Genomic DNA, 24405 nt, shown 5'->3' with positions numbered 1-24405 from the left:
AAAAAGATGAGAGTATGAAAAAGGACAGAAAGCCAATTTGAACAGAATTTTACTGGCTAAATCTTAGTCAATGAGACTATATAAATAAATAATGATATCAATGGATTATAATCCACTGAATAAAACCACTTAGACTATTTAACTCCATGCAAGAGGGGGCAAGAGATGGTCTGCATTGTCTCTGGGAATGGAGGCTGTACTTGAGAGGTGGACAGTCACTTCCGCTGGAACAGAGAGTTTAGAGGAATCTGTGAGGTGCGGGTTTCATCCAAATATTCCTGCTTTAGAGCTCTTCTTCTTTCCAGTGAGGATCTTCACTTTTGTATGACATGTGTTAGAGCTGTGAACCTAGCCTGTAGTGAGTTAAATTTTGTCCCCATAAAAATATGCCCATGTCCATGGATGGAGCTGAAGGCCATTATCCTTAGCAAACTAACACAGGAACAGAACCAAATACTGCATATTCTCATAAGTGGGAGATAAGTGATGGGGACACAGACACATAGAAAGGCACAACACACACTGGGGCCTACCAGAGGGTGGAGGGTGGGAGGAGAAAGAGGATCAGGAAAAACAGCTAATGGGTACTAGGCTTAATACCTGGGTGACGAAATAATCCATCCAACAAAACTCCATGACACAAGTTTGCCTATGTAACAAACCAGCACATTACCCCGAACCTAAAATTAAAAAAAAAAAAAGACCAACCCAACTTTACCCCAACTACTTTCTGACCCAAAGTCTATTAAACTAGACTTTAAAGATATTCCACAGGATAGGGCAAGGAAATACTAAAAGCAGATCATTTTATTGATTTTTTAAAAAAGTAATGTAGAATTTAATCAACAGAATAAAGTCACCGTCTGTTTGTATGACAGCAACAAAATAATGCGTTGAAAACTGAGTAAGAAAATCACTAGAAAAAAATACGTGTCAATTATTCTTATTAACGTAAATGAAATATCCTAAATAAATATTAGGTATCAGAGTTAACTGTGAGGGTTTATCTCATGAATACAAAGTTTGTTCAACTAACTTAAATCTAACAATATAATTAACCATAGTAAAAAATTATAGAAAAAAATAACAGGGGCTTATTTCAATAGATATAAATGAAAGCCTCCAATAAAAGCCTACATCTATCTATGATTGTAAAAAGATCTTAAGAAGAAATTTAACTCCTTGATAATACGAACACATCTAAAAGCTACGGGAAGGGTACTTAATCATAAATTTTATAAGCAGTTGATTTAAAGCAGTGAATATCACTGCTCACTCTCTATTTTTGTTTAACAGAACTAGTAATATTTGATAACATAATAAGAAAGAAAATATAAGTACACCATTTAAATACAGAAAGTGCCAAGCCTAAATTTGAATTTTGGTAGAATTTTTTACTTGATATAATTATTTAAAACCTGAAGATTTAATTTATAAGCAGTAGAACATGACAGAGTGCCTAGCAATTTGTCAGCTAGTGTTTCTTGACATAGTAAAGATGTTCTCACAAAGCTAAATTCTTTTCGATGAAATGACTACCAAATTCCCGAGATCGTCTTGATTCTAAAATGTATTTAAAATAATACATTCCCTCAAATAGTGTTATACCTGTGTGGGGAAATAAAAATAGGCATCAAATAACAGGGAACAGAATATGTTTCATACATATCTAAGATATTTACATATGATAAAATAGCTTCAAAAATCTGTGGAGAGAGGAAGTATTATTTGATAAATAGTTGCAGACAATTTGGATTACCATTGTGATATTTTTCCTGTGTGCTACACAACAGATATTTCTGGCTTTCCATCTAGACTTATAGAAAGATTGTATTGAAAGTAATGGCCAAAACTGCAATTACTTTTGCACCAACCTAGATTTCCACCTTGAATTTAGGATTGATCATGTAAGTTGCCTTGTCCAGTGCATTCCTGAATCAGTTACTTGTCAGGGAGATGAAATATTCTGAGAAATTCTGGGTCTCATGCCCACTCTGGGGCCAGGGGCTGAAGCAAGCCTCACATGACTCAGTCATGCAGCCAGTGAGGAGAGGAAGATCCGCTGACATTGGGATATAGAGATTAGACCAAGCTTTTGTCTAATACATCGTCCACTCATCCAGATAGTTCGCAATTAACTCTGGATTTGCCCAGGTGTGACCTTGTTGAGCTGTTTTTAACCAACAGATTGTATTAATGAACGTTATTGGAAAAAGCTGTATGAAACTTAAGGTTATATTTAGTAGAAATGTGTTTCGATGTATCAGTACAATACATTCAACAATGACTTTTTTTGTGAATTTGTAGAAAACATTCAGCTTTCAGCTCTAGGAAGAAATGTGCTTCTCTTGAGAAACCAACTCAGGTTTGCACTGACAACTCTGATTCGCATACTTTTTATACTTTGGCTAGCAGAATTCTTATAGCCAAACTTGTGGTATTTAAAGTATGTATACCAGACCTTCAGAAATGCATTTCTATCTCTTTGTTTACATTTTACTTTTGATATTTTTTAGCCTCATTTTTCTAACATAACAGAACAATGTATGAATTTGTCTAATTTTTTAAAAACTGCTTTTGGAAAAGACAAGTTATAGATTAATATGCAATAATAAATAATATGATTTATGCATGCTTGTGTTCTAGGAGCAAAAAAAAATGGTGTTTTTTGTTGTTGTTGTTCTGGAAACTGTCCTCAGAGCTTTATTTGCATTCACTCAGTGAAAGGATGTCAATCTCATGATTACACATGTGAAATAATGCACAAAGATTAGGAAATTGATCAAGGTTACAAGCTTCCAAATGGTAGGGCTGAGTTATGAGTTCATATACAGCCATACCCCAAAGATGTCACATATTTAGTTCCAGACCACCATAATAAAATAAATATAGCCATAAGGCAAGCTGTGTAGAATTTTTGGTTTTGTAGTATATATAAAAGTTATATTTATACTGTACTGTAGTTTATTAAGTATGCAATAGCTTTATGTCTAAAAACCAATGTACATACCTTAATTGAAAAATACTTTATTGCCAAAAATGCTAATAATCCTCTGAGCCTTCATGAAGTCTTATAAAATATTTTTGAATGTGGAGGGGCTTGCCTTGGTGCTGATGGCTGCTGACTGATCAGGACAGTGGCTACTAAAGGGTGGGGTGTCTGTGGCAATTTCTTAAAATAAGATGACAAAAAAGTTTTCCGCCTCCATTGACTCTTCCTTTCACAAAAGATTTATCTGTAGCACATGATGGTGTTTACTAGCATTTTACTCAACGGTCTTTCAAATTTTGAGGCAATTATCGGAAATCCTGCTACTGCTTAATCAACCAAGTTTATAAAATACCCTAAATCTTTTGTTGCCGTTTCAATAATGTACATGGCATCTTCATTAGGAATAAATTCCATCTCAATAAACCACTTTCTTTGCTCATTGATAATAAGCAACTCCTCACTGATTGAAATTTAATCATAGAACTGTAGCAATTCAGTCATACCTTCAGGCTCCACTTCAAATTCTGGTTCTCTCACTATTTTCACTACATCTGCAGATACTTCCTCCACTGAAGTCCTGAGCCCATTAAAGTAATTCATTATAGTTGGAATCAACTTCTTCCAAACTCCTATTATTGTTGCTATTTTGACCTTTTTTCATGAATTACAATTGTTTTTAATGACATCTAAGATGACGAATCCTTTCCAGAACGTTTTTAGTTTCCTTTGCCCGTCTCCGTCAGAGGCATCACTATCAGTGGCAGCTATAGTGTTATGAAATACATTTCTTAAATAGTATGACTTGAAAGTCAACATTACTCATTAATCTATGGGCTACAGAATGCATGTTTTATTAGTGTGCATGAGAACATTAATATCCTCATACATTTCTGACTGAGCTCTTTGGTTACTAGGTATACTGTCAAGAAGCAGAAATACTTTGGAAGGAACTTGTGTTTTTTTGGGAAGTAGACCTCAAATGTGGGCTTAAAATATTCAGTAAACCATGCTATAAACAGATGTACTGTCATCCAGGCTTACTGTTCCATTTATAGAGTACAGGGAAAGTAGATATACGATTTAGGAGTGGCAAACGAGCATCTGCTTCAAATTAAAGTCACCAACTGCATTAGTCCCTGTATTAGTCTGTTCTCATGTTGCTAATAAAGACATACCTGAGACTGGTATTTTATAAAGAAAAACAGGTTTAATGGACTCACAGTTCCACATGGCTGGGGAGGCCTTATAATATGAAGGAAGGCAAATGAGGAGCAAAGTCATGTTTTACATGGTGGCAGGCAAGAGAGCTTGAACAGGGGGACTGCCTTTTATAAAACCATCAGATCTCATGAGACTTACTATCATGAATAACATGTAGGAATTATGGGAGCTACAATTCAAGATGAGATCTAGGTAGGGACACTGCCAAGCTGTATCAGTCCCTAACAAGAGAGTCACCCTTCTTTTTATCCTTTTTACCCCAACTTTTAAGTTCAGGGATACATGTGGAGGATGTGCAAGTTTGTTACATAGGTAAATATGTGCCATAATAGTTTGCTGTACAGAGCCTTCCATCACCTAGGTATTAAGCCCAGCATCGATTAGCTATTCCTCTTGATGCTCTCCCTTCTCCCAATCCCCCTTCAACAGGCCCCAGTGTGTTTTGTTCCCCCGATGTGTTCATTTGTTCTCATTACTCAGCTCCCACTTGTAAGTGAGAACATGTAGTATTTGCTTTTCCATTCCTGCATTAGTATGTTGAGGATAATGGCTTCCAACTCCATCCATGACCCTGAAAAGGACAGGATCTCATTCCTTTTTTTGGCTGAATCATATTCTATGGTGGATATGTACATTTTCTTTATTCAGTCTGTCATTGATGGGCATTTAGGTTGATTTCATGTCTTTGCTATTGTCTCTGCAATGAGCATACACATGCATGTATCCTTATAATAGACTGATTTTTCTTCCTTTGGGTATTGTATTAGTCCAGTTTTATGCTGCTGATAAAGACATACCTGAGATTGGGCAATTTACAAAAGAAAGAGGTTTATTGGACTTACAGTTCCACATGGTTGGGGAGGCCTCACAGTCATGGAGAAAGGCAAAGAGGAGCAAGTCACACCTTATGTGGATGGTGGCAGGTGAAGAAAACTTGTACAGGGAAGCTTCCATTTTTAAAACCATCAGATCTCATGAGACTCATTCACTATCGTGAGAACAGCATGGAGAAGACCACCCACCGCATGATTCAATCATCTCTCACTGGGTCCCTCCCACAACATGTAGGAATTATGGGAGCTACAAGATGAGATTTGGGTGGGGAAACAGAGCCAAGCCATATCAGGTATATTCCCAGTAATAGGACTGCTGGGTCAAAAGGTATTGCTGCCTCTAGGTCTTTTAACTTCCACCAGTTTCTACATCAACACGTGCTTCTCCTTGCACTTTTATGTTATAGAGACGTCTTCTTTCTTTAAACTCCATGAACTTCCACCTTTTCTTCTTCAACTTTCTCACATCTCTCGGCCTTCATAGAGTTGAAGGGAGTCAGGACATGGCTGTAGATTAGGCTTTGACTTAAGAGAATGTTGTGGCTACTTTGGCCTATACAGACCACAAAACATTCTTCGTATCAGTAATGTAAGTGGTTTTGCTTTCTTAGTATTTGTGTATTTACTGGAGGAGCATTTTTAATTTCCTTTATGAAATTTTCCTTCATATTCATAACTTGGCTAAATATTTGGCGTAAAAGAGACGTAGCTTTTAACTTACCTCAGCTTTTGATACATCTTTCTCGCTAGCTTAATCATTTCTAGCTTTTGATTTGAAGTAAAAGTTTGGGGGCTCTTCCTTTCTCTTGAACACTTAGAGGCCATTATAAGTATTAACTGGCCTAATTTCAATCTTGTTGTGTTTCATGTAATAGGGAGGCCCGAAGAGAGGGAGAGATACAAAGAAATGGCAAGTCAGTAGATTGGTCAGAGCACACAGAATTTATTGATGAAGTTCACCATCTTAAGTGGTGTCCCTAAACAATTACAATACTAACATCCAAGATCACCGATCGCAGGCCACTCTAACAGATAAAATAATAATGAAAAATGCTGAAATTGAAATAATTAGCAAAATGAGATGCAGAGGCATGAAGTGAGTACATGCTGTAGGGAAAACGATGCTGAGAGAGTTTCTGAACACAAGATTGCCACAGGCCTTCAATTTGTAAAAAACACAGAATCTTAAAAGTTCAGCAAAGTGAAGCACAATAAAATGAGGCATGCTTGTACTCTTACTCTGAGATTAACAACTTCACTCTGTTACCTCTTTGAGTGCTACATACCTCACAGGTGTTTTCTAGTTGTATTCTCAGCTCATAAATTGGCGTTCCATAATACCTCATCAGCTCATAAATTGGCGTTCCATAATACCTCATCAGCTCATAAATGTATAGAGTTTGGAAGCTACTGGGCATGACATTCTGGTGGATTAAAACAAAATAGACACAATCATCTCCCATTTAAAAAATATTATAGTAGAAAAAATTGAACATGTTATAATTAACTATAATATAAAATGTACATAATAATTATGTCATTTGCAAGGCTCACATAGAGAACTACTGATGCTGTGTGTAGTTGTTTGTGTGTGTGTGTGTGTGCGCGTGTATGCATATGTTGGGGATATTTTGATTGCTTCTTGATGTTATCTGTGCAAATGATCTTGCTGAGGCTTCTAAACTGAAAGAGAAAGTTTCAATATGAGTAATATTAATTTGCACTCCTCTCTGTCCCCACTTTGGCGTGTCCTCATAGTTGGAATTAATAAATGTTTACAAAAATAGATATTTATGGATCATCACTATGTACTAGCTGTGGTCACTTGCTATGTATCATAATATCACCTCATTTATCTCTTCCAAAATTCTTGTAGCAGCTTCATTTGTAAATAAAGGCTTTTAATATTTTAGTAAGTATAAAATATCAATTATTATTTTTTCTGTAGAGTTCTAATGATATTCTCCTTTGAATTAACCCACATGATTTTGACTATTGAAACCAGATCAGGCTTACATTATCATCTAAGCAATTTTAAGTATCTCTTCTTAGTCTCCTTTTAGATATCTCTGGTCCATTTTTTTTCTTTTTGATGAATTGGATTTTTTATATCATCTTGTTTGATAAGATAGCTCATCATTTTTGTACACAAACTCATTATATCCCATATACTTTTGAAAATCCCTCTGACTATTACCCCTCATCTTCACCTCGGTGTTCTCTAACAAAATGTTTACCATTTTCTAGCCTGTTACCCTAATTTTATAGAAAAATACAATTTTTCAGAATATGTACCTCCTAAAAGAAGGTGAAATTCACATGGCAATGTTAGAAACCAAAACTGATGTATACATGGAAGAAATCTAGCTATTTTCCACTTTGCTGGGTAAAAACTCATCCGCCCCGCAAAATATTATAAACATCTGTAACCTGACAACTACACTAGAGTAAGTATGAACTTAGGCATGAATTTTTAGTGAGTTGTTATTCCTCAATATGGATAATCCAGTCTTATGTAAATCTCTAAATACTGCTAAAGTGAAAAGTTTTTATAAAATCCATAAACTTTACATGTGTACAGTAAGCAAGATATGTTTCATGAAGTTTCTCAATAGAGTCATATATATAGCATGTGGCCACTCTAGCAGATCTCCTTGGTCTATTGTTTCCTCAACGTTACAGAAATCCTCGCTTCATGCCTGTACTGGCTATCTCATTCCTGCATTACGGTTAAAATTCTCTTTGTGTTTGTAGACTGTCCTTGAAGGTGAGCTACTCTATTAGGCATTTTCAACAACATGTGACCTCTCCTGGGATGCCATGAGTAAAATTTCTTAATCCTCTATTAATGAAATGTGGAAGACAATAATAGCAAGTATACTTTAAGTACAAGCGGGGCAGGAAATTTGAAATCACGTCTAGCCCAGAAAATTGTGGATATGCTATAATCTTGTATTTGGCATGCATAAATTGTCATATATTATATCTTTACATTTTACATATTCTCACTTTAAATCGTAGACACTTAAGGCCTTAACCTATATTACTACAGCTTCAAGCTTTGACATAGACAATACTGTGGAGTAACTTCTGAATAATACGTGTATTCAAAATACAAGTTCATTCTTTCAAATACAATATGGCTTCAAATACAAAATTCAAGTGCTCACCTAGCATAAGCTTAGTCACTGAGCTTGTCCTATTTCTTTCTCTACCTCAACTGAAGTAATGGCAATGTGACTAGAGAAATGGAAGAGATAAGAGAATAACAAAACATAAAAATACTTGAAATAAGTAAGGTAGGGCTCGCTCAAAAGTTGCTGAACAAGCTAGAAAATTACTAATTTTAAGGTTTGCCAGTAGTTTTGAATATATAGTATTTTCTATAGCCTTTCTTCTCTGGTGGGTATAAATATAGGTTATAGCATGTGTTAAGTTGAACCATGTGTAATTGCCATTTTGTAGGTCTCAAAGTGCAGAACAAGGATAACTTCACATGATTCAATATAACACCTTCTGGAGTATTTAGTGGGAAACAACTGAATACATGGCTTATATTTATACTTGGAAATACAAAAATAAACCCTTAAACAATCTTTAAAAATGACCAATAGACGTGAGTTTTCTCATTTAGAATATTGAATTTAAGCATTATATGAAATTATAAGTATTTAAAAATATGTAACTTTATTCCCGCTAGATATATGCATTTTAAAGGAAATTATTTGAATGATGTTAAATGAGCTAAACATCACTTTTTCAGTCTTTGAGGTGAAGAAAATATGTCACTTTTGTTCTTCGAATGCCAGTGTTTTAGTTCAGTAAGCCTATTTAAGGTGCTATGATTTTGTAGTTTTAATTAAACACACAATTAAGCATAAACCATTAAACTTTGTCCTTGTGAATCTTCCAAGGAGAGAGCTGCCCTCAAATAACTGAATGTTCATAATCATCAATATCGGGAACCACAACAATTTGTCCTTTGAATTTTTCATGTAACTGAAAGAACAACATAAGTACCTCCAACCTATTCCATTTATTCTCCATGGTAACTTTTCTGAATTTCTTCTTTCTGTTATGTAGTGAAAATTCCTGATGATTTACACACATGCTGTGGCCTGAGTTTGAATAAGAAGTAACCCTAGAATTTAGACCCATCTCATTGTGTCTGGATGGCATAAGGGGTAGGCTGGGAAATGGCAGGATTAAGGAGATGCTGGCAAATAAACCTAAAATGAAAAGAGAGACTTGACTCCAAAGGCTTGGAGCTAAGTGCTGAGAATCAGAAAAACAGGATTGTTTTGGAGTTTTCCAATGATTGTTCTAGAGTTGTGTCTTAGGAATAGAGGTCTATGAGTAAAATCTCAGAGAAACACCTGTTAATCATCAGTAACACAATGATGTTGTACTCTGGGACGAATTCCACAAAATGTGGCACAAAATAGGTAAGAGGAATGCTCTGTACTTCAGAGAAGAGTGTGCTCCACTTCAGAGCCCTGAGCAGTCGGTACTGGGATTGGGCATTTGGGGCTGCAGCGAGGTGGTCGGCTCTATCTCTGACACCAGTTAGCTGTATGATGAGCACAGCTTGGCCTCTCTGGGTCTCAAGGTCCTCATTTCTAATGTGGGAATGGATAATTGTGGCATATTTAGAGAGAGGTGTGAATCTTAAGTTAATTTGCACATGCAGGACATTACGGACAGTACTTGACACACAGTAAACAATAAATGTACAAGCATTTGCTATTATGTACACTCAGCCTTTAGGCTTCTGGGTTACGAAAGAAATGAGCAGCATTTTCCTCAGAAAGGGGGATTAGAGTTATCATTATGTGTGCCACAGTGCAATCACAGGCCTCGAAAGACTGAAAAACTGGCAATGATAAATTCAATCAAAGCTGTAAGAAATTGGTAGAAAAATAGTGGATTTTACCCAATCATTGAGATGGATGTCTTCGATGCATACACAAGGCAGTTCATTGTTATTTTCTAAAAATAATTTGTGAATTAGAATTTGTGAGGAGCCTGGGTGTTGTTAAATTTAAATGGACTGCAGACCCTGCACTTTACCTGAAGTCGGAAGTAGAGAAATACCATACTATGTCTCGTGTTATACGCTAGAAGTTGTTAAAAACATCGTCTTGTGTTTGAAGCCCAGATTTACTGCTTCCTATTATGTAATCGAGTAACCTAAATAATCTTCCTTATTCTAGTCTCTGGGCTTAGTTCCATCATCAGAAAAATGGGTAAGAACCATGATAATTTATCTATAAAAATTGTTGTGAGCTTCGAATGAGTAAATAAATTCCAAGTGATTATCACAGTTACACAAACTATTATTGAACATCTCAATAATGAATGATGCTTCCTTAATGATGATAATTATGATAAAGATGATGATGAAAGATAATTATATTGGACTGGTGTAACCATGGAAACATAGCTATTATTAATAAGAATCCCTCTTTTAAATGACATTGTGCAGATATGATATTGCTTCCAAGGCACTGGGCTGGAAAAATTGCAGATACATTAATTTATAGTTTAAAAAAAAGCAATATCAATAAATCAGGAGCCCACAAAGGAGTAGAGGAGACAAACACATATGCATATAACATATGGTGCATGGGAGAACGTGATTAATTCTAGGAAAAATAGAATTAAAGTGCCTTGTGAGCATGGGAAGAAACAAAGATGAGTTTCTATGAAGTAAACTCTAAAGACAGTGAGTTGTGGATTTAGGAGTGAATAGGGCTTCCCCAAGTAGTGATAATATCTGGCTGAAGTGGAGATTTTGAGAGGTTTAAAGCTGTATGCTCCTGGTTTCTGTAACTGTTGCCTTTTCTTATCCTAAATAGGATTACAAGATAAAACACAGATGCTCAGTTAAATCTAAATCTTACATAAGCAACAATTTTTTTTATCTAAACATGTCTCAATGGTTGCGTGGGACATATACTTCCCTAAAAAATAAAATTAAAATTAAAAAATATTAAAATCAAACATAAATACGCCTTTTATATTTTTATTTATTGAATATGGAAACCATAAGCAGTTACAGCATAGAGAGAAAGAAAACTGAATCAGAGCTTTAAAGACAACTCTGTTAACCAGAAACTGCTTCTAGCTCTTTTAATGTGCTCAAATCAATCACTTGCTGTCTCTGACCATCAGTTTCTGCATCTGATGTAGATTAAGAGAGAGTTAAGAGATGATCTCTAAGTCCCCTTGCAGCTCTCCTGTTCTATGGATGTAAATATGATGCTTGGAATTTGAAGTAAATGCTTTTTAATATATGACTATAATATTCATATTGATGTTGAACATGCGCTATGTCAAAAATATAGCATTCATTAATTTTTATATTTTATCCATAACTCTGAAAACATTTTGAAATGTGCAAACTGAGATTCAATTTTTTTTTTTTTTTTTTTTTAATTTTTGAGACGGAGTCTCACTCTGTCTCCCAGGCTGGAGTGCAGTGGCACCATCTTGGCTCACTGCAACCTCTGCCTCCTGGGTTCAAGCGATTCTCCTGTCTCAGCCTCCCACGTGGCTGGGACTACAGGCACCTGCCACTATGCCCAGCTAATTTTTGTATTTTTAGTAGAGACGGGGTTTCACCATATTGGCCAGGCTGGTCTCGAACTACTGACCTCAGATAATCCACCCACCTTGGCCTCCCAAAGTGCAGGGATTACAGGCATGAGCCACCGTGCCCGGCCTATGATTTAAATAAGTCATTTGGCTAGAACTACACAGTTCATGAACTGAGGAGTCAGATTTAATCTCTCTTCTTTCAAACTTCCATCACTTTTGTTACCCCTTAACATTCTTAGGCTTTCTTGAGTTTTCTTTTGCTATTTAAGGTGAGTTGTTAGTAGAAGATAAGAAAGTAGATAAATATAAAATTAGCTATTACGTATTACTTTAAAACTGATTGTTAAAATATAATTATAAATTTTCACAAGAGGAAACACTAACAAAATATTTGTATCATTTTTGCAATATCATTGCCATGATTCTACTTTTAAAACAGAGTTTCAAGGTTTTCTAGGGAAGAAGACCGGTGTCAAAATTTCCAATAAAAACTTGATTGTGTGATATATGACCTGTTTGAGTAGTGACAGATAGTTTCCAGTAATTTTGAAAGCACATTTAGCCCTCATTCCACTGTATACATCACATTGATTTTATTTGAAATTTTGCAAAAGTGCTACCCAATCATTCTTTGTACTTAAGTTAAAGGGGAAAGCTGTAAGTTTCACTAAAGCATGACACTTCCAAGCATATATTCACAATATATATATATTTTTTTCACATTTTTCCTTGAACACTTAACAGGTCAGTAGGCAAGATATTATAGAGACAGAGCACTTTTGTGTAATGCAACTGTTTTAGAAGCAGATTGATGACTGTCCTCATAAATTAGAAATTAGATAATGGCAAAAACAGTAGTGTAGCAACGTTTTATTTCTTATTAAGAGCTACGAGATGACACCAGCCAGGCATACCACGAAACTTTGACAGTTACCAAGAAACCTTTGTGATACATACTTGGAGATGTTGTCAAACAGCATGACCATGAACATAGGTTTGGTCGTGCCATCAGCTGGGTGAAGTATTTAAGGATCGTTTCCTTTTCAGTTGAAAAAGCCAAAAGAGGGAATATCTGAGAAAAGATAATGAGTGGAAGTAAAAGAGAAACAACCACCTTTTCCCTAAGTGTTCAGAGTCCTTTCACTCCAGTGAGTGATGGACACGTAACACAACTGTGACTATTGATTTGTCCTGTGGGCAAAGAAGGATGAGGCTCTCAAGGGTCAGTTTGAAGACAGTATCTGGAGGACAGAGTGGGTGCCACACCACTGAAACACCCAGTGATCTATCTTCCCAATCAGTTGGTGAGGCGGCGGGCTGTTATTTGGAAGCGTGGAGGCAGTGTGAGTGGTTCATTCAGACCACAGTCCTCAGGCCGTATCGTCCTGCTGCTCCTTTTTGTATGGCCCATAAACAAAGAATTATTTTCACATTTGTATATGCCTAAAATAATAATAATAATAACAATGTGAAATGCAATTCTTAGTGTCCATAAGTGAAATTTACTTAAAGCACAGCTATACTGATTCATTTACATGTCTGGCTACTTTTATAACATTGTGTTATGGCTGAGAAGTTGCAACCAGAATTGTATGGCCTATAATGCCTAAAATATGTATTATGTGCCCCTTTACAGACAAACAGTTTGCAACTCTTGCACTAAGCATTGAATTAATGCTGTTTTATGATTAATGCAAATGTCAATGTATCCTTTGCTATTATCACTTTTCTGTATTTCAGGGATTCTCAGAATTATTGAGATGATGGATGGGGGAAAGAAAAATGACATAAAACAAAAGCCAACACAATTACTTTTATATTGTTAAATAGTAATTTAGTGGTGTAATAGACAAGAGGAAACCTCCTGGCTTGGGGAATTGAGATAGCAGAGAATCTATCCTGGATATCCCAAAAGGCAGTTTATCTTGATAGTGGTAACCAGAGCTAGGGTAGAACTTGGTAATTTCTAATTAAGTTCAATGCATGCATTATAGGCAGGGAGGAGAGAAATCTGGCTTGCCGGGCTATTTAGTGCTATCTTCATTTTTTTTTTCTTGTCCTCGTTGAATCCTCCTCAAGTGTGTGCATATGTGATCATATTCTCTCATCATTTACAATCCATGATCAAATTTCTCCCTGAAGCTACTGAAACATTCTACAGTAATTATGCAGATGATTATTTGCCACAGCTAGCAAAGTGGGAGAATTAACATTTGCTTTCAAAATATTATTAGCTGTGGGATTGGTTAAGTGAGAATACCTGAAGTACAACACTTGTTGTGTAACAGGTAACACTCAAAACGCTTTTGAATTATTTTATTTGATTTTTATGTTGTTGAGCAATATTCCCTCCTACTCGTATGGAAAACTTTAAGTGGCATTGCAATCCCATACTAATGAAAAGGAAATTGAGTCGCAGTTTCTAAAGCCATACAACTAGCAGGTAATGTGGCCTGATTTCTGAAGCAAGTCTTCTCACTCTAGAAACCCAGCTCTTGATCAGCCTGATTATATTTATGTTCCCGGACATAATCCAGACTTAAGCTATATACTTTGATGGGGAATATGCTAGCAAAATTTGCAAACTTTTCTAGTATTTGTATTGCCAAATGAGTAGTCCCTCCTCCTCCTCCTCTTTCTCTTTCTTCCTTTTTAATGCTCTCACTAGAAAACAAGTGAGGAGACGATATGGAAAAAGCTAAAGAAAACCTAGACTTGGAAGCTATGTGTGGATAGACTCTAGAAAGTCTTTTCCCTCTTGACCTTTTACTGAGAAGCATGGATCAAGTCTAGAAGGGATTATCTTGAGGAAGGTCTACTGCGCTCTCAGGAGGACTCATCAGCGGCAGAGCTCACTGGTGCTTGAATCTGGATACTCTGTTGGGGTCCTAGGAAAAGCATGATTACCTCACTGAACAATGAACTGAAAGGATGCTTAAGGCCATTATTTGGCAGAATTCAACCCTGAATCATGTTTCAATCATAGAATGTACCTAACAGTGATCACTCATATTTTCCCCTGGGATATCCGCCATGTTTTAAAGGCCAATAAGTTATCCTTCTTCAAATTCCCACTGGAATGAAGAAATCTCCATCTCCATGTAAAGGAGAAAGGCGAAACATTGTCATGCTTTTACAAACTGACCTCTTGATATTCCCTTGCTCCTTCTTTGTACAGATCACTACTAATGACTTTACATTCTGCAAATGTAATCTAAGTGAAAAGTGCCACTTTCATTCGTCAAAGAATTCAAATGTCTTTATTGTAACAGCTTCATACTCATTCTGCTACCCAACGATGTCACATAAATATACAAAACAATGAATTATTTTTACTCTGCATGAGTTGCTTGGTTTTACTTTTGTAGCCGTTGGATGCAGTGATTTCCCTTTAGATGCTGGGATCAGGTCAGGTCATTTCTTCTAACATCCTTCTACAAAGTCCTGTATTTCATGCTTCCGGGAGAATCTGTTCCACTCCCATACCTCTACTTCTACGTTTCCTTGGACGTTTTCTTTCCTTCACTCTGTAACCAGAATTTTCTTTCTTTATTAACATATTTATCCCTAAATCAACTTTTTGGGGGATGAGATTTGATACATATACTATCTTTTTCAATCTTAATTTGAAATTGATCTGTACTCCATGAAATTCACCCAATTTATACTCAGAGTTTTAGCGAATATCTGTGATAGTGCAAATATGAACGCAATCCAGTTTTAGAACAATCTCGTCATTCACAAATATTTTCTCATGCTCTTAATCCCCACACTGACCTCTGGGCCCAGACAACAATTAATAGGCTTCCTGATATGTTTTTGATTTTTCAAAAAAATGCATAAATAAAATCTTACACCAAGTGTTTTTGTGTTTAGCTTCTTTCACTTTTCATGATATTTGTAAGATTCGATCCTGCTGCTGAATGCATTAATATAGTAGTTTGTTCCTTTTGTTGTTCCTTTATTGCTGAGTAGTATTGCATTTCATGGCTATAGTACATTTTGTTAAACTGATTCAAGTTTTGCTATTATGAATAATACCACTATAGAAAATGTCACAAAAGTGTTTGTGTGGACCTTTTTCTCATTTCTCTTAGGTAAAAAGTTACTAGTAGAAGATCTGTGATTTAACATAAGCTGTCTACAATATTTTAAAGACCGAGAAAACTGTTTTCCAAAGTGTCTGTATAATTTTTAATTTAAAATGTCTCCAGAAATGCATGAGGATTCTTCACATCTTTAGCATTCTAGTCGGCATATAATGTGTATGCTTTTTGCAGTTTTTGTATTCAATTATTTAATAACTAACGGTATTAAGCATCTTTTCATCTGCTTACTTGACGTTTGATTTGTACATTTTCTTTTGTGGAGTGTCTATTTAAGTTCCTTGCCTGTTTTGTATTTTTTTTTTTTTGTCTTATTCTTCAGCTGTAATAGTATTTTATATATTCTGGATACAAGTTATTTATCAGTATATGTTTGCAAATGTATTCCTCAAGTTTATGACATTAGAGAAGAAAATGTTTCTAGTTTTAATGAAGTCAGTTTATCCGTTATCATTTTTAATGGTTCAAGCTTTTATATTTCATATAAAGAATAACCCAGTGATAGGAAGATTTTTCTCCTTTGTTTCTTTTGGACATTTTATGGTTTTAAATTTACTTTTTTGTTTACTTTTAAGCCTATGACTTGCTTGTAATTTGGGTAATATGTTGTTAAGTAAGGGTCAAAGTTCATTATTTTACACACATATATCCAATTGTTTCAAAACTGTAGGAAAAAACTGTCATTTTTAAAATTGAATTGCTGTGACACTTTTTTTTATCATCAGTTAATAATATGTGTGGGTTTATTTCTGGTTTATTTCATGCTAATGCACATAATAGACAATCTTGTTTACTACAACTTTATAGTAGACTTAAATTAGTTAACGAAAGTTCCACAATTTTTTAAAACAGTTTTGGCTATTCTAGACAATTTGCATTTTCTTTACAACTTTAGAATTTACTTGCCAAAAAAAGAAACCTGCTAGGATTTTTTGGGGATTGAATCTATAAATTATTTGGGTTATAATTTCCATTTTAACAATAACATGTCTTGCAATCTAAGCTCATGGTAATCTCCTGGTTAATGTTTTCTTAGCATTGTTTTGTAATTGTATTCTCATAGTTTTTGGATGATATTGTGAAGGTTTTTAAACTTCATTTTTTGAATGATTGTTATAGGAATATAGAAAACAGTTGATTCTTGTACATTGACCTTTATTTTGTTACTGTGAAATTTACTTATTATTTGTAGTAACTTTTCCGTGGGTTTTTTAGGGTTGGTCTTTATGTACATGACAATATTGTTTGTAAACTAAACAATTTTACTTCTTCACCAATCCATACGTATAAATTTATTTATTTTTTCTCATTCCACTGGCTAGGATCTCCAGTATTAGATTGAATAGAAGTCACAGAAATGGACATTTTGCCTTCTTGATAATCTTAGGTAGAAATCATTCAGTCTATTACCGTTTAGGATGAAGCTATTTCAGATTTTTTCGTAGATGACCATTGTGAGTTTGCCTTCTGTTCTTATTCCACTGAGAGTTATCATGTATGTGCATTAGATTTTGGCAATTTATTTTCATCTACTGACATAATAATATAGATTTACCTTCTATTTTATTTACATAGTGATATATGTTGATTTTCAGGTGTTATAGCAGTCTTTCATTGCAGAGATAAACCCTCTTTGGTCTTAGTATATTATTCTTTCTTATATATTGCTCTTCTGCAATGTATTTTTAAAATGTAAAAGATATTGTGTTATGCTACTAAAGAACATTATCTGGTCTGTAGCTTTTAGAATAAAATTTTATTAATAAAATAAGTTGAGGTATGTTCACTGTTGTTGCATTGTATAAAGTTGTGCAGGATTAATATTATTTCTTCCTTCAATGTTTGATATAACTCCAGAGGTCAGGATTTGAATTTTCTTATTAGAATATATTTAATGAGCAAGTAATTTTCTTCACTTAATAAAAGTTTGTCGAGATGGAGTATTATTCATTTGTTGCATTATGTTGATCCAACTCATCTAAGAGGTCTAAATGTTTGGCAGAATGTTGAGTATAATAATGCTGTATAACCCTTTTACTTTCTTAAGTATGTGTAAAGATGTCCTCTTTTTCATTCTGGATGTTAGTTATTTGTATCTTATTTCCTTTTGTCATGATTTGTCTGGCTAACTGAGATTGTATCCTCAAGTCAGTGAAACTGCCAGTTGTATCACTTATTTTGAACCGGGTTTGCTTTTTCATCCGGACAATCTGTGAGAGTTCATGGCCAGCCTCTTCTAGCACCACATGCCTCAGTAAAGCTGTGATTTTATCATCAAAGCTGGAGGGATGGGAGCACCCCCAGCCTAGAAGGCCACCAAATTCTTGCCATGCTTACCTGGTGCAAAAGCAGTTTTTCAAGAATAAATTTTGCCAATTGATTATCTGCCCTTGATTAATTCCTAATTTCTAAAATGGTTGTTTTTAGTAGTTTTACATTTATTTGCTCTGGAGGGAAATTGTCTAACCTCTTCACATCTCCATTGGTCAAACCTAGTTTTCTATAATATCATTTAAGACTAATGATAATATCTTTAAAATCATATTACTCTGTCTATAATATTCATTAAGCATGTAATAAGAGGATCTGAGGAAGGCATGCAACTCTGCCTGTTCTTTTGTAAGACAGAGTCCCAGCAGTGACAAGAGACATGTGGCCTGAGGCATCATTCTATGGAACTCTATTCCTGGACTTGTTGTGGAAGATAAAACTGGTATTAGTGATCCGCACAAGGCACTCTAAATATCCTGTTCCTGTCACCTTTTCTCTGTGTTATATCTTTCTTGCTGAGGCAGAAACATTAAATCTGTTCTCAATTCATTAATTTTAGCCTTAGGATCTGAGTTTCAGCTTGCTACAGAGTGCTTGAGAAGGCTCTGATAGACACCACATTTTTTTCAGCCTGACTGTCCATTAGGAGTGACCACATGACTAAGTTTAACACAAAAGAGTAATGTGAAGAAGTATAATTCACTAGTTCAAGTAAATTCTCTGAGAAACAAAGATATTTGCTATGAACCCTCTCCTGTTGCATGGAAAGTGGAGTTGCTTGGAAAAAGCTGTCTCAGATCCTGAAAAGAAAGCCACATATTGAGGTTGGCAGAGCTTCCCTGTCAGGCCGGGTCCCTGGATAACCTCATGAAACAGAATCTTCTTTGTCCTAAACTGTACCATAAGACAAATTCTATTTCAGGAACGATTTGAAACCGTCACATAGCCAATACTCTTACGAATAAACTCACCCAATGCCACATCTCTACGCACCAACTGCTATACATACATGCAACAAATATTGTAAGCTCCTATGAAGCAGGCACTACATTTTCTATTCCTGTCATCATTACCAAAAGGTAAGAAAGTAAGCTAAGATTATTGTACACAATAGTAACTTAGGAATAGTAGCTGTCAGATGATACAAGGCCCTGAGTTAAGCAACCCTGGGGGATCTGTGCACATAGAGGAAAATGTGAATGGTGCCTCTGGAATTGTACAGTGTAGCAGACCTGACTGATGTCATCTCATCAGCAAAGAAAGTGCTATTTCAGGGAAAGACAGCCCTGACAGATTGTACACTGTACAGAACCCACTGTTACAGGTTGCTTTCACATATGTAATCTAAAACTCAAATTGCAGAGATTTTTGTTTCCTATTCTTAGCCCTTCGTGCTAAATGAGATTGCTAACCCCTTCTCGAAATACCTAAAGAAATAGTAAAACAACATTTAAAACAAGAACAAAAAAAAGTTTACATTTATATACTTTAAAAAGAATTTCAATTACATTAGATCTCAATTCTTTTAAATTACACTATCCATTATTTTTGTTCAACAAATATTCAGAAACTGGATAATACATGTCACAAAATGTGGAGTTTTTTCTGCCACCACAAGATAAACAAAGAACTCCCATTATGAAGTGGAGAGAAATATAAACATAATATAACAAGATTGAGGGTATAAAAGTAGAATTTGCAGTGTGCAATGAGAAAGAAAAATGAGAAAAACACTTAAAATTTACTCTGAGAAAAGGAAAGCCTATGAATAAAATCATAATTGAGCCAGAAGGTAAATAAATTATGGAATTTCCCATCAAGGAACATGGAAAGATGAAAACTTTAGGAAGAAATGGCAAGATGTGAAAAAATATAGTGTGTGTGTATATATGTGTATGTATATATATATATTTTCAAAGAATAATACACTGTTTAGTAGGACAAGTTCTCAGGAACCAAATTGTGTTTTAATCATAGCTTTACCACTTAATATTCACATGATTTTGAGCAAGTTGTTTAATACTGAAGTTTTTTCCAAAGAACAATACACTGTTTAGTAGGACAAGTTCTCAGGAACCAAATTGTGTTTTAATCACAGCTTTACCACTTAATATTCACATGATTTTGAGCAAGTTGTTTAATACTGAAGTTTCTTCATGTTTCACTTTTGTAATCTTTGAAATGGATTTAATAATATGTATTGCATAGGGTTTATGAGGATTAAATGAATAACCATATTTAAAGAATGTAGATCAGTGCCTGACCTTTTCTATAGTAAGCATTATTATTTTTATTAAGCAATAAAAAGCCTAGGTGTTATATTGAGATCAGAGCAGGAGTGTGTTTTTAAAAATCCTGCTGGTACTAGAATGGAGAAATCTAGTGAAGCAACTATTGAAATAGTACAGCCAATTATATATTTACCAGCAACATGGCAAAAACATAGTTTTGAAATATAAATGAATATTTATCGTTTTAATTGAGTCATTTTTATTGCCTTCCTCTTCTTCTTTTTCCCCACAAACCGTTACCCTTAGATGAGCACTGCATCACCATAACATTAATTGTACATCACAGTACCATTACACTTTTACTAAGCATATATATAGCTACTATGTGTACGACCTTGGGTTCCAAGGACTTTCACTAATGGACTTGTATTCAAGCTCATATGACCAAGTATGGAAACACACACACACCCCCCAACAATGCACCTAATGGGAGGTGACATGTATAGTTGATATTTCAATGATATCCATTTGACATTAATGTAGTCTACTTCAATAAGCTTTTTCCAAGTGTCCATGTATATAAGGCAAAATGATACATGCTGGGCTTTCAGAAATGATGGAAGCTTAGTCTCCATCAGCTATATTGTAGGTTGTGTAACCTACCCGGGCAGATAGATCAATAAGGAGAAAACCAGAATGCCAGTATGAAAACATCTTGTTATGTAGATGTAGAAAACAAGCATAATTAATGCAAACTGTAGACCAGGAAGGCTTTTCACAGATTATATCTGACTCTTAAAGCATGAGGAATGTCAGTGGAATAGATCAGGGAGGGTGAAGCAAGGAGATGGAAGTGTATTCCAAGCAGACAGATAGCCATTGAGATATTAAATTTGTGCCTTATTAGTTTTTTAATTTAGAGCAAGTCTCTTCACCAGTTCTAGTTGGACTGTTTTTATAATTCTCATTATCTTCATCATTACCACTTCCTCTGAATACCTTTTAAATATTTTGTTTCCTCAATGACCTTCTGTTTTCACATCTCTTTTCTTTTGTTCCTCATGAATGCAGATACTTCTGTTCTATTGAGACATGTCTAACTGCTCATGAAACTTTGCTACCTTCAACTTTCACTAACATGTTACAGTCAAACTGTGTCAAACTTACTCAACCTGTCTTTTCAAAATAGATCTCGCTCCCTGTATTCATCCTCTCAGTGAATGACACCACCTTCCAATCATCCACAGAAGTCAGAAATCAGAACGGTAACTTACAATTAACCCCACCTGTTCTTTATTCTTCCTCTTTGATCAGACAATCAAAGAGGAAGTATGCCGGGTTATCTCAACTTTTAATATCTCTCAACTTCTAACTTCCTCTCCCTATTGGCTATAAATTTCTGCCTTAGGTTCACCTTTCATCTGAGCCATGTGAATTTTTTTCTGATTGTTTAAAAACTCTATTCCATCTCAGTTTAATTTCCACAGAACTATTAGTGACTTTTCTAAAAATATGAATTTTGTTTCTGCTAAATATGTTAGCAAAATGTAAACACATTTCATTACAAAGAATGTCACTGCTTTGCTATAACCCCTTTAATGATTTCCTGTAGCTTGTAAATTAATGTGCAACTTCCTCTGCCTGGCATGCAAGAAAGTGACATTTGGCTACCCCATCTCTTTAGCCACTTCCCTCTGCACTTTGTACATGAACTGTTCTCTGAACTACTGAAGTATATTCCCTCTCCCGATGTTGCACTTTTATGCCTCTTGTTTTTGCTAACATTCTTCCTTCTTTCTGGAATGCCTTACTCTTTTGTTTACTTTATAAATTCTCATTCTTTAGACCTTGCCTTAGGTATCTCCTCTTTTTAAATATCTTCTGCTGCAACCCTGGGAGGATTATCGCATACCTTTGTGCTCTGGTAGTAATTTCCATATAGATAACTCTCCATACAGAGATCATTTTTGTGACTTTCTTTTTCAGTACATCATAAGGTCCTTGATAATAGGTACTATGCATTATTGTATGTTTCCTGAATATGAAATGTAGTGTCTGACACATGATTAATACTCAGTAAATTCTTCATAAATTCTTAGAACTTTAATAAAACGTGAACTTCTTTTCTTTCATATATTTTGTCTTAAGTTGTTAGTGTTGAGGGAAGAAATAAGATGTGATACTCCCTGTTATGCGAATTTTAGTCTTCTTGGGAAAACACATCTAATTCATTTTAGGTAGATATATCTTGAGAAAAAACTAAGTGGGTCCTAGAAGATATCTTATATGCCATATGGTAGCTTATATCAATCAGTGTCAAGCAAGAGACATATTCTTTCTTTTGTGGCACACACAATCTCTGTTCATTAATCACTCGCACTGTCTTCAGATATCTGATAGCCTGTTATGTAAAAGAGGAATGTGGATTTGTTCCAAAAAGCCTCAAGCGATGTTCAGAACCAGTGTTGAAAATGGCTAATCCTAACAGTTTTAAAATCTCACCTGCATACATTTGAACTAGTTTCCTTTAGAAAATAGTGAAGCGTTCAAGCAGGGTCTGAGTGAGCAACTACTTGGCAGAGATGTAGTAGAAGGGACACATTAGATGGGTCACTGGACAATATTGCCATTCTATATAATCACAAAAAAAACCTAAGATAAAAGGGACCTTAAAAGACATCAAATGAATTTTTCAAAAGGAAAACACATCTTTACAATGACTAAGTAGCAAAGTGCTCTTGGATTTGACTACTACTCACGAAGGTGCCCATTGAAGCATCAAAGCACTTTTTTTTTTTGGCACTGCTACCCATAAATTTGAAAATCTTGTTTAGGTTACTGATATGCAGTCATTTTAGGTGATTTTCTATCTGGTGTGAGATTTAACGTAACATCCCTACAGAATAGAAGATAATCTTATTATGAGAAACATATGTATTTGTTGTTCTAAAATGACACCATTGAAATTCAATTACACACCAATCGCAGGTGTCTTTATGTTAGATCAGCTCCATTTACTTTGGTCATTTTGGCATCTTGGGTTTGCGCCATTAACTGTTGTCTAAAACATGAAAAATCTAACGTCAAGATGACTAAGGATAAGCTGAGACCTCCATAAGAAACCTTTATTTCCATCATTTATTATGTTCATCCTCCTATTTAATGAAGCTAGCTTTTATATAATATTGGATCAAGTGTGAGAAAATGTATTACTGCCTGTCTAGACTAGCTCAGGCTTTTTACAGAGCATAAATGCACTAAAATCCAAGCCTCAAACTAGGATTCTGTCTCTGTTGGGTAAACTTTAATTATTGCTCCTATTCGGGGTTCAGCTTTTTGGTGAGACCTTATATATCCCATCTGCTCTCAAAATGAATCACTTTTCTTCTTTGTGATTCCCATAGCACTATTACCTTTTTAACAACGTTATAATCATTATTTTTAGCAGTTTAGGGTTGACAGCATAATTGAGTGGAAAGTACGGACAGTCCACATCCACAGACAGCCTCCTCAGCTATCCACATCCCACATCACAACAGTGCAACTTGTTACAATCAAACCTTCACTGACACATAATAGTCCCCTAACGCCCCTAGTTTATATCAGGATTCTCTCATGGTGTTGTGTATAATGCTATGCATTTGCCTTTGTATTATCATACCCAATAGTCCCACTGCCCTAAAAATTTTCTGTGTTCTACCTGTTCATCTTTCCTTTCTCCCTAATCCATGACTATTATTTGTTTTACTCTCTTCATTTTTGCCACTTACAGAATGCCATAGAGTTGGAATCTTGCTACCTTTTCAGTTTGGCTTCTTTCACTTAGTGAAGAGCCTTTAAGTTCCTTCCATGTCTTGATAGCTCATTTCTTTTTAGGGCAGAGTGACATTCTATTGGCTAGACGCATCACTGTTCATTTATCCATTCACCCACTAACGGACATATTGCTTTCTTCCAAGCTTTGAAAATTATGAATAGAGTTGCTATAAACTTACTTGTACAGGTTTTTGTGTGGACATAAGATTTTGATTCATTTAGGTTAATACCAAGGAGCATAATTCCTGGATTCTATGTAAGAGTATTTTCAGTTTTGTAAGAAACTGCCAAACTGTCTTCCAAAGTTGCTGTACCATTTTGTATTTTCACCTGCA

This window comes from Mandrillus leucophaeus, unplaced genomic scaffold (assembly GCF_000951045.1).
Source record: "Mandrillus leucophaeus isolate KB7577 unplaced genomic scaffold, Mleu.le_1.0 Scaffold72, whole genome shotgun sequence".
In the NCBI taxonomy this organism is placed as follows: Eukaryota; Metazoa; Chordata; class Mammalia; order Primates; family Cercopithecidae; genus Mandrillus; species Mandrillus leucophaeus.
Note: the sequence above shows the minus strand (reverse complement) of the source record.